This window comes from Mercenaria mercenaria, chromosome 2, assembly GCF_021730395.1.
Source record: "Mercenaria mercenaria strain notata chromosome 2, MADL_Memer_1, whole genome shotgun sequence".
Classification (NCBI taxonomy): Eukaryota; Metazoa; Mollusca; class Bivalvia; order Venerida; family Veneridae; genus Mercenaria; species Mercenaria mercenaria.
The window spans coordinates 54392162-54410839 of record NC_069362.1 but is presented as its reverse complement, the minus strand read 5'-3'; the positions used below and the strand labels follow the sequence as shown (position 1 = coordinate 54410839).

At 37.3% G+C, this 18678-nt stretch overlaps 1 long non-coding RNA gene across 1 annotated transcript; it reads left to right on the top strand.

Moving 5' to 3' along the window:
• The first annotated feature begins 2752 nt into the window (after positions 1-2752).
• LOC123562759 (uncharacterized) lies at positions 2753-14592 on the top strand. The gene is made up of 3 exons (XR_006688626.2): positions 2753-2948; positions 3615-3673; positions 13165-14592. It is a non-coding gene; the product is annotated as an uncharacterized LOC123562759 (long non-coding RNA).
• The last annotated feature ends 4086 nt before the right edge of the window (positions 14593-18678 follow it).

The following is an 18678-nucleotide window of genomic DNA, read 5'->3' as shown; positions in this document are numbered from 1 at the left end:
ATTTCATGCTAGGATGGTCCTAGAAGACCAAGTACTCGCCCTTTTTCAGATATAAGTACAGAAACGCTGCCCACTTTCAGATATATTAAAGTACAGAAACGCTACCCTTCGAAATCGGCATTTCTCGCCAGGTCGGGACCTGTAAGAAATTCGAGCTTTGTGGTGATTTTGGAAACCTGGATTTTTTGCTTGCATTTCATGCTAGCCTGGTCCTAGAAGACCAAGTACTCGCCCACTTTCAGATATAAGTACAGAAACGTTACCCTTCAAAATCGGCATTTCTCGCCAGGTCGGGACCTATAAGAATTCGAGTTTTGGGGTGATTTTGGCAACCCGGATTTTTTGCTTGCATTTCATGCTAGGATGGTTCTAGAAGACCAAGCACTCACCCACTTTCAGATATAAGTACAGAATCGCTACCCTTCAAAATCGGCATTTCTTGCCAGGGTCGGGATCTGTAAGAAGTTCGAGTTTTGGGGTGATTTGACAACCCGGATTTTTTGCTTGCATTTCATGCTAGGATGGTCCTAGAAGACCAAGCACTCGCCCACTTTCAGATATAAGTACAGAAACGCTACCCTTCAAAATCGGCATTTCTCGCCAGGTCGAGACCTGTAAGAAATTCGAGTTTTGGAGTGATTTGACAACCCGGATTTTTTACTTGCATTTCATGCTAGCCTGGTCCTAGAAGACCAAGTACTCGCCCACTTTCAGATATAAGTACAGAATCGCTACCCTTTAAAATCGGCATTTCTTGCCAGGGTCGGGATCTGTAAGAAATTCGAGTTTTGGGGTGATTTTGGCAGCCCGGATTTTTGCTTGCATTTCATGCTAGGATGGTCCTAGAAGACCAAGCACTTGCCCACTTTCAGATATAAGTACAGAAACGCTACCCTTCAAAATCGGCATTTCTCGCCAGGTCGAGACCTGTAAGAAATTCGAGTTTTGGGGTGATTTGACAACCCGGATTTTTTACTTGCATTTCATGCTAGCCTAGTCCTAGAAGACCAAGTACTTGCCCACTTTCAGATATAAGTACATAAATGCTACCCTTCAAAATGGGCATTTTTCGCCAGGTCGGGAAATCTAAAAACCCTTATCATGCTGGACAAGATTGATTATGCATTTGCCACCATTGTAGATCATGATCAGCCTGCACATCTGTGCAGTCTGATCATGATCTGCACTGTCCGCCATTCAGTCAGTGTCTTTTTTGGTAAGCACCCCTTTTAACAGTTAATGGTGCTGTCCAGATTGAAAGATGGACAAGTTCATTATAGAAATTTAGCAGGGTAAGGGTTAAATTGCATCACTTGATAACTCCTCCTATTACAGGTATAAAGACAAGTGAAGTATATGACTTTCAAGAGTGGCTGCATTTAAACAACATCAGAAATCAGTCATACGCCCATGTATTTAGATTAACCAGAAATTAAAATGGGAAGGCAGTTATAAAATACAAGAAGTGGACAACTGACAAGGTGTACAATCAAGTTTTGGCAAATATGTACTGTAGTATGTACAAGTTAAAGCATAGCAAAAGTTCCTTCTAGGGCATATCTATATAAATATAAAATGATCATCTTGTAAAATTTTGGTTGCAATGTCTGTTTTATACTGCCAAAAATTTTCAAGTAAGTATTTAGGCTAGTTATTGAACATAAATTGTTAAATCCAACAACAAATTAAATCTGTTACCACTTTCAGTAGAGTAAATACGGTAATAAGACATTGACCCAGTTAATCATTTACGATTCGATGCGTGAATTTGTTGCGCATAATTAGAGGGTCGCATTGGGGTTGGTTTTCATTTTTATTAACTATGCATTTCAAGGTAACGATAATATTTAGTTGTTTACATTTAAATTTGCTGATATATATCTATCTGGTCGACTGAATGTATGTTATGTTCCTCAAGAATGGAGGAAATAACATCCTTGGGTTTAGTAATATGTAATCCACGGAACGCGTTCAGTCAGAGAGTCGCCTCAATAAGGAAAGAATAGTCTAACATCAGAGGTTATTTCTAAGGTCAAGGAGTTTTATTGGCCAGCTTGTAATGACAACAGCTTTCGGTATCAGTAGCTCAGTCAAGTGTGACTTATTGAACTATAATATTCCTTCTCAAGAGAAGGAATAACAACAGCATATGAGCGATAAGGGTCATCATTGCACTCTTGTTTTGGTTTTGGTTATATGTTCAGGCTATTTTTTTTGTTGGTCAGCAGGTGGTATCAGTTTGCTACAGCAGTATCTGCCAGTTGTGTTCAGCAGTTTATTCCAGCAGTTCCTTCCAGTTCCTGAAGTTATTCTTCCCGAGTCTTTGTAGGAATAAGTGTCTCTTAAAACACTTATAACAATATAATAATTTTTACATATCGGAGCCTTTAGTGGTATTACCATCACCACATATCATTGCAAACTGAATGTTTATTTAATTATGTTCATAATAATAAGAATGTAACCCTTACCTTGCTAAATTTCTAAAATGAACTTGTCCATCTTCCAGTTGGGACTGTACCATTAAAAAAAGGGTGCTTACCAAAAAGATACTGGCTGAATAGGGAACAGTACAGATCATGATCAAATTGCATGTATGTGCAGTCTGATCATGATCTAATCTATGCTGGTTGCAAAGGCAAAATTAATCATGTCCAGCATAGTAAGGGTTAAAACAAATGTTATTTTTGTATAGTAATTTTACTTATAGGTTAATTTAAAGAAGTCGCAGTATTCACATTTTCAGTTTTTGTTACTCCAAAGCAGGACTTTCATATGCTGCCCATACTGTCAGATATGAGAAAACATGTACGAAACGGAGATATGACAACAGCAAGATAAATCACAGTTGCCGTCCACAAAGGACAGAATCTGATGCCTGATTCTAAAATGGGATTGTGCCACTAACCAGAGGGCTTTAGAAAGAGTTTCTTATCAGTCTGAGTCAGGTAATTTTCTAACATACTTTCTTACATGTTTTTGTTAATGTTGAGCATAAATGAAGTCTAGAAATTTAACAAGGAATATTCTAAATGTAAATTTGACAAAAATAAGTCTCAAGTTGTTTCTTGTCCATTTAACATCATATGAGAGAACTGATGTTGGCTTGCAGAGAAGAGATCAGTGATTTATATAAATGGTATGATAATATATACTTTATAGCAAATGGCTTGCCAGTCAATAGTCAAACCTATTGCCAGAGGTCTATGATATCAGAATTGATTTTCACGTTGTTTTTTTTTTTTTTTTGTTTTTTTTTTTTTCTAAAATTTTGGCTTTTTACCTCAGTAAACATGTATTTAATACAGACTGGTCATACAGCACAAACTGTGGAATGGCATTTCGTACAAGGAGTCATGTAATAATTTAAACTATGTTAACAACATCCATGTAGAAAAAATTAAATGATTTCTGCAAGAGCGGATTTCTCCCAAGTAGTATTAAAATAAATTGTAGGGTATTTGTTCTTTCTAAGGTTGTTTACAAAATAACATTTTGCACTCTACCAAAAGGTAAAAGTATAGTATCCCAAACTAGAAAATTTTTCAAAAAGGAATATACAAATATTTCTTAGTGCAAGCAAGATAATTTATAATATCTAATCTTCTGAATAGGAATTGGCCATGTAGAGGATTTTGATACCATAACAACCTCAGACCTTCAGAACTGTCAGGTGAGGCAACATTTATCACTATTGACCTAGAAACCACTGACCTAAGTAAGTTGCTGCTTATGGTTTCTTCTATACTATTACAGCCATTACAGTATCAAGTGAGTTGATAGCAAGTGGGGGCATATGCAAAATGCCTACAGCCCAGTAACATAGCCAGTTTTGGAATGAACTTGCTCCATCTCAGAACAATCTGATGAAAATGGACTAAGAGACATATTTACTAAAACAAGAGGACTATGATGGTCCTGAATTGCTCACCTGTCTCCACGTGACCCAATTTTCATGAAGATCCATTGAAAAATATGGCTTCTAGAGAGGTTACAAGGTTTTTCTATTAAATGACCTAATGACCTAGTTTTTGAAGGCACATGACCCAGTTTGCACTTGACCTAGATATTATCAAGATGAACATTCTCACCAATTTTCATGAAGATCTCATGAAGAGTATGGCCTCTAGAGAGGTCACAAGGTTTTTCTATTTTTATACCTACTGACCTAGTTTTGACCACACATGACCCAGTTTCAAACTTCACCTAGATATCATCAAGGTTAACATTCAGACAAATTTTCATGAAGATCCATTGAAAAATATGGCCTCTAAAGTGGTCAAAAGGTTTTTCTATTTTTAGACCTACTGACCTAGTTTTTGACCACAGTTGACCCAGTTTTGATCTTGACCTAGATATCATCAAGATGAATATTCAGACCAACTTCCATACAGATCCAATAAAAAATATGGCCTCTAGAGAGGTCACAAGTTTTTTTTATTATTTGACCTACTGACCTAGTTTTTGATGGCACATGACCCAGTTTCGAAGTTAACCTAGATATCATCAAGATGGACATTCTGACCAATTCTCATGAAGATCCATTGAAAAGTATGGCCTCTAGAGAGGTCACAAGGTTTTTCTATTTTTAGACCTACTGAACTAGTTTTTGACCGCAGTTAACCCAGTTTCGAACTTGACCTAGATATCATCAAGATGAACATTCAGATCAACTTTCATACAGATCCCGTGAAAATTATGGCCTCTAGAGAGGTCACAAGGATTTTCTATTATTTGACCTACTGACCTAGTTTTTGATAGCACGTGACCCAGTTTCAAACTTGACCTAGATTTCATCAAGTTGAACATTCTGACCAATTTTCATGAAGATCCATTGAAAAATACGGCCTCTAGAGAGGTCACAAGGTTTTTCTATTTTTAGACCTACTGACCTAGTTTTTGACCGCAGTTGACCCAGTTTCGAACTGACCTAGATGTCATTAAGATGAACGTTCACACCAACTTTCATACAGATCCCATGAAAAATATGGCCTCTAGAGAGGTCACAAGGTTTTTCTATTATTTGACCTACTGACCTAGTTTTTGATGGCACGTGACCCAGTTTCAAACTTCACCTAGATATCATCAAGGTAAACATTCTGACCAATTTTCATGAAGATCCATTGAAAAGTATGGCCTCTAGAGAGGTCACACGATTTTTCTATTATATGACCTACAGACCTAGTTTTCGACCGCACATGACCCAGTTTCGTGCTTGACCTAGATATCATCAAGCTGAACATTCTGACCAACTTTCATAAAGATCCCATGAAGCAAAAGTTTACGGACGCACGGACGACGGACGCCACGCGATCACAAAAGCTCACCTTGACACTGTGACAGGTGAGCTAAAAAGTGTGATGGCATACCAAGGGTGACAAATAGAAGATTTTATTCCAAAATTGGCAGGGTTTTTTTTTTCAAGCAATGAACACATCAAGTGGGTGGGGTATGGGACAGTTGACTGTTCTGCTTCCAAAATATAATGTTATGGTGGATGTTTGTATTAATACCCATTTGTCTGTTAATGTATGAGATAAATACAAAAATAATATTTGGAAATTAACTTCGTTTCTGCTATTTCTACATTTAATACAATCATGTGTGTCGGTACTTTAGTGTAATAACTATTCACTTTTCAAGATGCATAATTTTTTTTACAACTTTACATTATAAAATTTTCAAGTGAGTGGGGACGGGGTGGGGGGGGGGGGGGGGGGAGGATAGGAAGAAACTTTTCTCTGACTTTTTCATTTCATGGTAAAAATCCATATATTTTTTTGCATAGTGCAAAATATTATGACACTAGCTATAATGTTTGCTACTACAGGTCCTCTACCTTTAAATGTTTTCATAGTGAAAAATTATGATTGTTTCAGAATAATGATATGCTTTTTTAGCTCACCTGAGCCAAAGGCTCATGGGTGAGCTTTTGTGACCGGTCAATGTCCGTAGTGTGTCCATCAACATTTTCTAAAAAAATCTTCTTCTTGAAAATCACTGGGCAGAATTACTCCAAACTTCACAGGAATGATCCTTTGGTGGCCCCCTTTCAAAATTTTTCAAAGAATTGAATTCCATGGAGAACTCTGGTTGTCATGGCAACCGAAAGGAAAAACTTTAAAAATCTTCTTGTCTGAAACGACATAACCTAGGGTTTTGATATTTGGTATGATGCATTGCCTAGTAGTCCTCTACCAAAATTGTTCAAATTATACCCCGGGGTTAAAAGAGGCCCCGTGCTGGGGTCACTTAATTATTATATGAGTTATATAGGAAAAAATACTTAAAAAATTATCTGATCCTATTTCCAAGACTGTTTAATAATAATTACCTGATGACCCTAAGTAATATGATGTCACTTTACTGTGACCTTGACCTGCTGACCTACTTTCTAGATTTTTAAGATACAGCCTTGAAATTTGGATGACATGTACAGTTTTGCACACCGTTTGTAAAACTGAATTTCATTGACCATGAATGTGACCAACTGACTTTCTTGATATTTTAACATCAGTTTGACATTTGAAACATGTAGCTCATATTACTCAGGTGAGCAATCCAGGGTCATCATGACCCTCTTGTACCCTTTTACCTGCTAAATTTCTAAAATGGACTGGTCCTTCATTCAATTTAGGCAGTACCTTTTATTACCTAACCTGAGCCAAAGGCTCATGGTGAGCTTTTTTGACCACTCAATGTCTGTCGTTCATCGTGCATCGTCCGTCCGTCAACAATTTCTAAAATAATCTTCTTCTTAAAAACAACTGGGCAGAATTACACCAAACTTCATAGGAATGATCCTTGGGTGGTCCCCTTTCAAAATTGTTCAAAGAATTGAATTCCATACAGAACTCTGGTTGCCATGGCAACCGAAAGGAAAACCTTAAAACATCTTCTTGTCCAAAACCACTGGTCGTAGGGCTTTGATATTTGGTATGTAGCATCATCTAGTGGTCCTCTACCAAGATTATTCAAATTATCCCCATAGGGTCAAATATGGCTCTGCCCTTGGTGTCACATGGTTTACATAGACTTATGTAGGGAAAATTTTGAAAATCTTCTTGTCCAAAACCACAAAGCATGTGACATCATCTAATAGTCCTGTATACAGATTGTTCAAATTATGCCCCTTGGGTGAAAAGAGGCCCCTCCCCGGGGGTCCTAACTTTTACATAGACTTATATAGGAAAAACATTTAAAAATCTTCTTGTCTGAAACCACAAGATCTAAGCCTTTGATATTTGGTATGTAGCATTGCCTTGTGGTTCTCTACCAAAGTAATTCAAATTATGCCCCTCGAGTGAAAAGAGGCCCTGCCCGGGGGGTCCAAGTAGACCTATATAGGAAAAAAGACTTTTAAAATCTTCTTGCCTGAAAGTATAAGGCCTAGGTCTTTGATATTTGGTATGTTGCATTGCCTAGTGGTTCTTTATCAAGATTGTTCAAATTATGCCCCTGGGGTGAAAAAGAGGCCCCGCTGGGGGTTACTCGTTATATGAGTTATATTGGAAAAAATACTTCAACAAGAGGGTCATGATGACCCTGGATCGCTCACCTGAGTAATATGAGTTACATGTTTCAAATGTCAAACTGACGATTTTTAGAAATTTTTTGGAAGATTTTCCGATGTACAATCAAGTAACCCCTGAGGCGGGGCCAATTTTACCCTGGGAGTCCTTATTTTAACAAAGTTTGTACACGTCTTCTAGGCAATGTTACATATCAAATATCTAAGATCAAGGCCTTCTGGTTTATTTCTAGCAAACTGATGAAGATTTCGCTATGTACAATCAAGTAACCTCTGGGGCTGGGTCAGTTTGACCCGGGGGGGGGGGGGGGGGGGGCAGGGTCAAGATTTGAACAAATTTATTTTGTAGAGGTCCACTAGGCAATGCTACATGTCAAATATCTAAGCTCTAGGCCTTTTGGTTTATTTTTAGAAAATTTTGAAGATTTTCCTATGTACAATCAAGTAACCCCATGGGGTGGGACCAATTTGACCCCGGGGGTCATGATTTGAACAATTTTGTAGAAGTCTACTAGGCAATGCTACATGTTAAATATCTAAGATCTAGGCCTTCTGGGTTTTTTTTTTTAAATTTGAAGATTTTCCTATGTAAAATAAAGTGACCCCTGGGGCGGGGTCAATTTTGACCCCGGGGGTCATGACTTGAACAAATGTTGTAGAGGTCCACTAGGCAATGCTATATGTGAAATATCTAAGCTCTAGGGCTTCTGGTTTTTGACAAGAAGATTTTTTCATATGTAAAATCAAGTGACCCCTCGGGCGGGGTCAATTTTGACCCCAGGGTCATGATTTGAACAACTACTAGGCAATGCTACATGTCAAATATCTAAGCTCTAGGGGTGGGTTGGGGTCACTTTTGACCCTGGGGTCATGATTTAATTGTAGAGGCCCACTAGGCAATGCTACATGTCAAATATCTAAGCTCTAGGGCTTCTGGTTTTTGAGAAGAAGATTTTTTTAAGATTTTCCTATGTAAAAATCAAGATTTTCCTATGTAAATTCAAGTGACCCCTGGGGTGGGGTCAGTTTTGACCCTGGGGTCATGATTTAATTGTAGAGGTCCACTAGGCAATGCTACATGTCAAATATCTAAGCTCTAGGGCTTCTGGTTTTTGAGAAGAAGATTTTTTAAGATTTTCCTATGTAAAATCAAGTGACCCCTGGGGCGGGGTCATGGTTTGAACAAACTTGGTAGAAGTCCACTAGGCAATGCTTCACACCAAATATCTAAGCTCTAGGGCTTCTGGTTTTTGAGAAGAAGATTTTTAAAGTTTTTCGTTTCGGTTGCCATAGCAACCAGAGTTCTCCATGGAATTCAATTCTTTGAACAATTTTGAAAGGGAGCCACCCAAGGATCATTCCTGTGAAGTTTGGTGTAATTCTGCCCAGTGGTTTTCAAGAAGAAGATTTTTTTACAAATTGTTGACGGACGACGGACATTAAGCGGTCACAATAGCTCCCCTTGTCACTTTGTGAAAGGTGAGCTAAAAATTATATGATCATATTTCCTAGACTGTTTAATTAAAATTACTTGATGAACCAAAGTAGGGGTCATTTGACTGTGACCTTGACCTACTGACCACTTTTTTGTTTTTAGCTCACCTGAGCCAAAGGCTCATGGTGAGCTTTTGTGACCGCTCAATGTCCGTCGTGTGTCGTGTGACATGTGTTGTGTGTCGTGCGTCGTCCGTCCGTCAACATTTTCTAAAAAGGTCTTCCTCTTGAAAACCACAGGGCAGAATTAAACCAAACTTCACAGGAATGATCCTTAGGTGGCCCACTTTCAAATTTATTCAAAGAATTGAATTCCATGCAGAACTCTGGTTGTCATGGCAACCAAAAGGAAATTTTTTAAAAATCTTCTTGTCCAAAACCATAGGGCCTAGGGCTTTGATATTTGGTGTGTAACATCATCTAGTAGTCCTCTACCAAAATTGTTCAAATTATCCCCCTAGGGTCAAATATGGCCCCGCCCTGGGGGTCACATGGTTTATATAGACTTATATAAGGAAAGAAAGTTTAAAAATCCTCTTGTCTGAAACCACAACACTTAGACCTTTGATATTTGGTTTGTAGCATTGTCTTATGGTCCTCAACAAAAATTGTTCAAATTGTACCCTTTGGGTCCCAAGTTTTATATAGACTTATATATATTGATATTTGGTATGTTGCATTGTCTAGTAGTCCTCTACCAAAATTATTCAAATTATGCTCCTGGGGTTAAAAGAGGCCCAGCACTGGGGTCAGTTAGTTATTATGTGAGTTATATAGGAAAAATACTTAAAAAATCATCTGATTTTATTTCCAAGACTGTTTAATTATAATTACCTGATGACCCTAAGTAATATGATGTCACTTGACCTACTGACCTACTTCCTTGTTTTTAGCTCACCAGTCACAAAGTGACAAGGTGAGCTTTTGTGATCGTGCGGCGTCCGTCGTCCGTCCGTGCTTGCGTAAACTTTTGCTTGTGCCCACTCTAGAGGTCACATTTTTCATGGGATCTTTATGAAAGTTGGTCAGAATGTTAATCTTGATAATATCTAGTTCAAATTTGAAATTGGGTCACGTGCGGTCTAAAACTAGGTCAGTAGGTCTAAAAATAGAAAAACCTTATGACCTCCCTAGAGGCCATATTTTTCAATGGATCTTCATGAAAATTGGTCAAAATGTTTACCATGATGATATCTAGACCGAGTTCGAAACTGGATCACGTGCGGTCAAAAACTAGGTCAGTAGGTCAAACAATAGAAAAATCGTGTGACCTCTCTAGAGGCCATATTTTTTATGGGATCTGTATGAAAGTTGGTCTGAATATTCATCTTGATGATGTCTAGGTCAAGTTTGAAACTGGGTTACATGCGTTTAAAAACTAGGTCAGTAGGTCAAATAATAGAAATATCGTGTGACCTCTCTAGAGGCCATATTTTTTATGGGATCTGTATGAAAGTTGGTCTGAATATTCATCTTGATGATGTCTAGGTCAATTTTGAAACTGGGTTACATGCGGTCAAAAACTAGGTCAGTAGGTCTAAAAATAGAAAAACCTTGTGACCTCTCTAGAGGCCATATTTTTCAATGGATCTCAAGTCAAGTCAAGTTCGAAACTGGGTCAGGTGTGGTCAAAAACTAGGTTATTAGGTCTAAAAATAGATAAACCTTGTGACCTCTCTAGAGGTAATGAGATCTTCATAAAAATTGGTGAGAATGTTCATCTTGATGATATCTAGGTCAAATTCAAAACTGGGTCACGTGTGGTCAAAAACTAGGTCAGTAGGTCTAAAAATAGAAAAACCTTGTGACCTCTCTAGAGGAAATATTTTTCATGAGATCTTCATGAAAATTAGTGAGGATCTTCACCTTGATGATATCTAGGTCACGTTCAAAACTGGGTCATGTGCCTTCAAAAACAAGGTCGTTAGGTCAAATAATAGAAAAACCTTGGGACCTCTCTAGAGGCCATATTTTTCAATGGATCTTCATGAAAATTGGTCAGAATTTTTATCTTGATGATATCTAGGTCAAGTTCAAAACTGGATCACATGAGCTCAGAAACTAGGTCACTATGTCAAATAATAGAAAAAGCGACATCATACTCAAAACTGGGTCATGTGGGGACAAGTGAGCGATTCAGGACCATCATGGTCCTCTTGTTTAATATACAGCCTTGAAATTTTGATGACATACACAGTTTCACACACACATTGTAAAACTGAATTTCATTGTCCATGAATGTGACCTACTGACTTTCTTAATATTTTATCATCAGTTTGACATTTAAAACATGTAGCTTATATTACTCAGGTGAGCGATCCAGGGTCATCACGACCCTCTTGTTTAAGATACAGCCTTGAAACTTGGATGACGTGTACAGTTTAGCACACCAATCTTAAAACTTACTTTCATTGACTGTGAATATGACCTACTGACCTACTTTTTTAGCTCGCCTGTCACAAAGTGACAAGGTGAGCTTTTGTGATCGTGCAGCATCCGTCGTCCGTCCGTGCGTAAACTTTTGCTTGTGACCACTCTAGAGGTCACATTTTTTCATGGGATCTTTATGAAAGCTGTTCAAAATGTTCATCTTGATGGTATCTAGGTCAAGTTTGAATCTGGGTTATGTGTGGTCCAAAACTAGGTCAGAAAGTATAAAAATAGAAAATCCTTGTGACCTCCCTGGAGGCCATATTTTTCAATGGATCTTCATGAAAATTGGTCAGAGTATTTACCTTGATGATATCTAGGTCAAGTTTGAAACTGGGTCACGTGCGGTCAAAAACTAGGTCAGTAGGTCTAAAAATAGAGAAACTTTGTGACCTCTTTAGAGGCCATACTTTCCAATGGATCTTCATGAAAATTGGTCTGAATATTTACCTTGATAATATCTAGTTTAAGTTTGAAACTGGGTCACATGCTGTCAAAAACTAGGTCATTATGTCAAATAATAGAAAAACCTTGTGACCTCTCTAGAGGCCATATTTATCATGGGATCTGTATGAAAGTTGGTCTGAATATTTATGTTGATGATATTTAGTTCAAATTTGAAACTGGGTCAACTGCGGTCAAAAACTAGGTCAGTAAGTCTAAAAAAAAAGAAAAACATTGTGACCTCCCTAGAGGCCATATTTTTCAATGTATCTTCATGAAAATTGGTCAGGATGTTCACCTTGATGATATCTAAGTCAGGTTTGAAACTGGGTTATGTGCAATCAAAAACTAGGTCAGTAGGTCTAAAATTAGAAAAACCTTGTGACATCTCTGGAGTCCATTCTTTTCAATGGATCTTCATGAAAGTTGGTCAGAATGTTCACTTTGATGATATCTAGTTCAAGTTCAAAACTGGGTCACATGCCTTAAAAAACTAGGTCAGTAGGTCAAATAATAGAAAAACCTTGTGACCTCACTAGAGGCGATATTTTTCATGGGATCTGTACGAAAGTTGGTCTAAATATTCGTCTTGATGATATCTAGGTCAAGTTTGAAACTGGGTCAGCAGCAGTCAAAAATTAGGTCAGTAGGTCTACGTCGTCCGTGTGTCCGTGCATAAACTTTTGCTTGTGACCACTCTAGTTTAAGTTCCAGCCTTGAAATGTGGATGACATGTACAGTTTTGCACACCAATCTTTAAACTGTCTTTCAGTGACAATAAATATGACCTACTGATCTACTTTCTAATATTTTAGCATCAGTTTGCCATTTGAAACATGTGGTTCAATATACTCGGGTGATTCAGTGTCATCATGACACTCTTATTAATAGTTTAGCATCAGTTTGACATCTGAAACATGTAGCTCATTTAACACAGGTGAGCAATCCAGAGTGATCATGACCCTCTTTTATTCAAAGGGTGTTCATTTAAAACTTACCTACTGAATCACAAACAATGCAGATCATGATCAGTCTCAGTCTGCACGAACATGCAGGCAGATCTTTATCTGCACTTGCTGCAAAGGTAAAACCACTTGCCACCAGCAGGCTAAAGGTTAAATAGCTTTATAGGCTTAAATTGGCATGTTCTAATCTCTGGCCTGGCCATAGATTTCAATTTTGTTAAAGGTGAAAGTGATTTCTACAGCATCTTTAAAATCTGACTTTTGAAGTTGTTAACTGAAGAATATGTTTGGATATTTCAGACATTAGGCACAAGACCACAGTTATTTGCCCTTGGTTGACCACAATACAGAAGTGGTTATGCAGAAAATAGTTCCTCTGTTTGATGGTGAATATTGGTGAATTTTTGAGTGAAAGACCTGCAATAAATTGCATGATTTAATAGAGGAGATATGAAATAGCAGGTACAGGTACAATTTGACAGAATGAGAATGTCAGAATATGCACAACCTGACTTTTTGATAGGGCCTGTTTTGCCTGTTTGCGGCGATCTAGAGAGTATTCTTCATACGCATGTGATTTGGTTCAAAATGGTGGAAAAAAGAGCCGGTCAACCCAATGTTTACTGTGGCTGGAATTTTTTCTCTTGAATAGTTCTGTTGAGTTCAGGTATTTTTATAGGGCATGTTCTAATCTCTGGCCTGGCCTGGCCCGGCCCGATGAGCCCAATTTCCGACTGAGCCGGGCCAGGCCAGGCCATAGATTTCAATTTCGTGAAAGTGATTTCTATAGCATCTTTAAAATCTGACTTTTGGAATAAGTTTGGATATTTCAGACATTATATAAATACATTTTGAACTCCCACTCTGTAAAATTATACACCTGGGAATAAGCCTGTAGCTAACATAACTATTATGTCTAATTTAAAGGTGATGCCTGATTAATTGTTATGACTATTATCAGGGGATCTCCACCTCAATTGACCCTTGACTGGTGGTTTGGTTTTCCCTAAATTGAATAACCTAACTAATTTTATTATTTTGTCTATTGAGGATTATTTAGTATTGTCCGAAATTATTGAACTAGCACTCAAGAATATATTTTGTATGCTTCCGTAAAAAAAAAATTGTGCCCAAACATAAATAAAAATATAAATATTGAAAACCAAATAAAATATAAACATTTCTTTACTGCCAGGTCGTACATGCAGATAAAATTTCCTCTGTAAACTTAGAATGCAGGAAAATTATCACTTATCGTGATTTATTGTTCATTTATTGAAAGAAATACACAAGTATTTGACATTCTTCTACATACAAGTTATTACCATAAAATGTTGTAAGAATAAAATCAGTATCAATAAAATGACGGAGAACTTATCACTACGCCACTGTGCCATTGGTAAACTTTGCATGTTATTTTGGTCAATTTAGATATTTTCAGGTTACAAATATGATGTAAAATAAAGAGTGGCACCTGTCAATACTAACGGACAACAACTTTCAATTTCTAAAATAATGCTACCTCCGTTCTAGAACCTGGGATAGTATGGTGCGGGGAAGCGATATATAAATTTTGTAGTTTAGGTTATACACATACTGAATATTTTTGTAAGATTGTTTTTATATTGATCCAAGTATGTGGGAAAAAATCATACAAAGTCTTGTGAAACAGGCTCAAGAGCATCTTTTAGCATGAAATATATCACTTAGAAATAACATAAACACAATGCACCATTATTTTTTTGTGCAAGAAAAATATCAATAATTTAAAATGCCAACACCCTGACAATGAGTTAGAGGTCCCACAATTAATGAATATTATTTTCATTACTCTTCCATAAATTGAACATCAGCTTAACTAAACCAAACACATTAAAAGTTCAACTGAACAGTTAAAAGGTCAGCTAAGGATAGTAGGGACACAAACTGTAATTACAATTCCCAAAGAGATGTGTTCTCAGTGCATGTAAATATTCAGTTATATTGCAGCAGGTAAACTTATCAATGAAATTAGCCATTAGTTTTAAAACCAAGTGTTAAAGTTGACTTTAAATAATTTGATTACAGAAAACATGGGTAGTTATCATTTAGTTACACCATTTTCTTCAGTGCAAATCTGTATTTCAAATAAGATGAATGACGGCTAATTAATGATTCTCCAGAGGACTGGTTGACATGCAGCAAGTAAACAATGCAGGTTAATACTGCCTGCTATTGTAATTGTATATTTAGATTTTATGCCATTCATTTCTCTATGTATAATAAAATCTGGCCTGGCCTGGCCTGGACTGGCCTGGCCCGGCCCAGTCAAAAATAGAGCTCATCGGGCCAGGCCAGGCCAGGCCGGGCCAGGCCAGGCCAGAGATTAGAACATGCCAACCAGATCATATAGAGTTATACTGGGTATCTATCTGGGAAATGAAGCTCCACACTGGAAAGGAGAGGTGTCTTAAACTGAGTAAGATGGCTTTACTTCTCCTGTCACTACCGCACCTAATTCTGATCCAGAGCCGTCCTTCAGCATACTGAGGAAGATACAGGCTGACAGCAGGAGTAACCTGGCTCTGGAAACCATTCAGAACTTAATGTCTGTGAAAATGAACAATCACGCTATATGTTAACATTCTCTTCATCTCATGAACTTATTAGAGAGGGAAAGTCAGCGTGTAATGTATACACTCATAAGTGAAGACGGCATAAATAATGTGTTACTTGTTGAAATACGAAACTGTGCTTTTAGTATTTTTATAAAGTGTCTATGGTTAAGTGGAGACAACTCAGTGATTTGTATTCATTGTGATATCTGGATAAGAGGACATCAGTTATGAAATAGAAAGTGATATTGATATGTCATATATATTTTGTGTTGTTAAAATAGTATAATTTATTTTATGCTAACGTGTGAAATACTGAAAAATATCAGTGAGATATTTATCTATATCACTCACAGTGCCAAACTTCTTTTTAGCTCGACTATTCAAAGAATAGTCTAGCTATTCTACTCACCCTGGCGTCGGCATCACACCTTGGTTAAGTTTTTGCATGCAAGTACATACAGCCATCATTTAAAGGCATATAGCTTTGAAACTTATTTATTCTTTTTCTAGGTCAATTACCAACCTCAATGGGTCAAGTTCCGTAACTCTGACATGTATTTTGAGCAAATATGCCCCCTTTTGGACTTAGAAAATTCTGGTTAAAGTTTTACATGCAAGTTACTATCTCCAAAACTAATGCAGATATTGAATTGAAACTTCACATGTGTCTTCGGGGTTATAAAACTAGTTGATATCAGCAAGTCCCATAACTCTGACCTTCATTTTGGCCAAATTATGCCCCCTTTTGGACTTAGAAAATTGTGGTTAAGTTTTTGCATGCAAGTACATACAGCCATCATTTAAAGGCATATAGCTTTGAAACTTATTTATTCTTTTTCTAGGTCAATTATCAACCTCACTGGGTCAAGTTCCATAACTCTGACATGTATTTTGAGCAAATTATGCCCCCTTTTGGACTTAGAAAATTCTGGTTAAAGTTTTACATGCAAGGTACTATCTCCAAAACTAATGCAGATATTGAATTGAAACTTCACGTGTCTTTGGGGTTATAAAACTAGTTGATAGCAGCAAGTCCCATAACTCTGACCTTCATTTTGGCCAAATTATGCCCTCTTTTGGACTTAGAAAATTCTGGTTAAAGTTTTGCATGCAAGTACATACAGCCATCATTTAAAGGCATATAGCTTTGAAACTTATTTATTCTTTTTCTAGGTCAATTACCAACCTCACTGGGTCAAGTTCTATAACTCTGACATGTATTTTGAGCAAATTATGCCCCCTTTTGGACTTAGAAAATTCTGGTTAAAGTTTTACATGCAAGTTACTATCTCCAAAACTAATGCAGATATTGAATTGAAACTTCACATGTGTCTTTTGGGTCATAAAACTAGTTGATAGCAGCAAGTCCCATAACTCTGACCTTCATTTTGGCCAAATAATGCCCCCTTCTGGACTTAGAAAATTCTGGTTAAAGTTTTGCGTGCAAGTACATACAGCTATTACTAAAAGGCATATAGATTTGAAACTTATTTATTCTTTTTCTAGGTCAATTACCAACCTCACTGGGTCAAGTCCCAATACTCTGACATGTATTTTAAGCAAATTATGCCACTTTTGGACTTAGAAAATTCTGGTTAAAGTTTTACATGCATGTTACTATCTCCAAAACTAATGCAGATATTGAATTGAAACTCCACAAGACTGTGTCTTCAGGGTTATAAAACTAGTTGATAGCAGCAAGTCCCATAACTGTGATATGCATATTGGTCAAATTATGTCCCCTTTTGAACTTAAAACTCTTTTGATATTTAACATTTTGGGTAATATTTTCCTGCTTCTGGGACAATATTTCGAATAGTCGAGCTTGGCTGTCTTACGGACAGCTCTTGTTTTCAGATAAAATTATCTCCCTTGAAATACATTCTTTAATTAACTCCCTTTGTGGCCTTTATAATTGCAGGTATCCTATTTTTATCCTAACATTCAAGCCATACAGGAGACATGTACAGCTAGACAGTCCTATATAGGACAAGCTAGCAATAATAAAATTTGCAGAAGAAATAACAGTAGATCTAATGCTCTAGAAATGTTACCTTCAAAAGTGGTTGCTTGGCCTTGCCGTTAATGTAGCTATAGATACGTCTTTCCTCCACTTTCCATCGGTTCCTCACTATCGTATGGTAGATTTTACTGGCGACAGCACATTTAGTTGGTTGTTGTCTTAGTTTATTATCACAAGACATCAACTCAACCTTACGTAGGTAATGTGCCAGCATTTTCGTGGAAATTCTTCCCCACCCAGCCAGTTGTGTTCCAAATTCCATCCCTATTCGTTATGCTATACAGCTCCTAGACCAATATTTCCATTAAATCCATGATGATATCTAATTCTGCAGCTTGATTTTCCAAGGACTTTCAGATATTCCCCAGTTATTTACGTTTTTTTGGGTTGTTTTTTAATCTGACCTTCAGCGTTTATAAACAAAGCAAGCTTCCGGTTATTAGCTCACCTGTCACATAGAGACAAGGTGAGCTTTTGTGATCACCCTTCGTCTGTGCGTGCGTGCGTCAACAATTTCTTGTCTGCACGATAGTGGTTTCATTATTGATTTTATTTTAACCAAACTTGCACAAGAAACTTGTTTCACCATAAGATGTCGGTTCCTTTTCTTGAACTGGCCAGATCCCATTATGGGTTCCAGAGTTATGGCCCCTGAAAGGGCCAAAAATAGCTATTTTGACCTTGTCTGCACAATAGCAGCTTCATTTATGATTTTATTTTAACCAAACTTGCACACAACTTGTATCACCATAAGATCTTCGTTCTTTTCTTGAACTGGCGAGATTCCTTTATGGGTTCCAGAGTTATGGCCCCTGAAAGGGCCAGAATTAGCTATTTTGACCTTGTCTGCACAATAGCAGCTTCATTTATGATTTGAATTTAATCAAACTTAAACAAAACTTGTGTCACCATAAGATCTCGGTTCCTTTCTAGAACCGGCCAGATCCCATTATGGGTTTCAGAGTTATGGCCCCTGAAAGGGCCAGAATTAGCTATTTTGACCTTGTCTGCATAATAGCAGCTTCATTTATGATTTTATTTTAACCAAACTTGCACACAACTTGTATCACCATAAGAACTTGGTTCCTTTCTTGAACTGGCGAGATTCCTTTATGGGTTCCAGAGTTATGGCCCCTGAAAGGGCCAGAATTAGCTATTTTGACCTTGTCTGCACAATAGCAGCTTCATTTATGA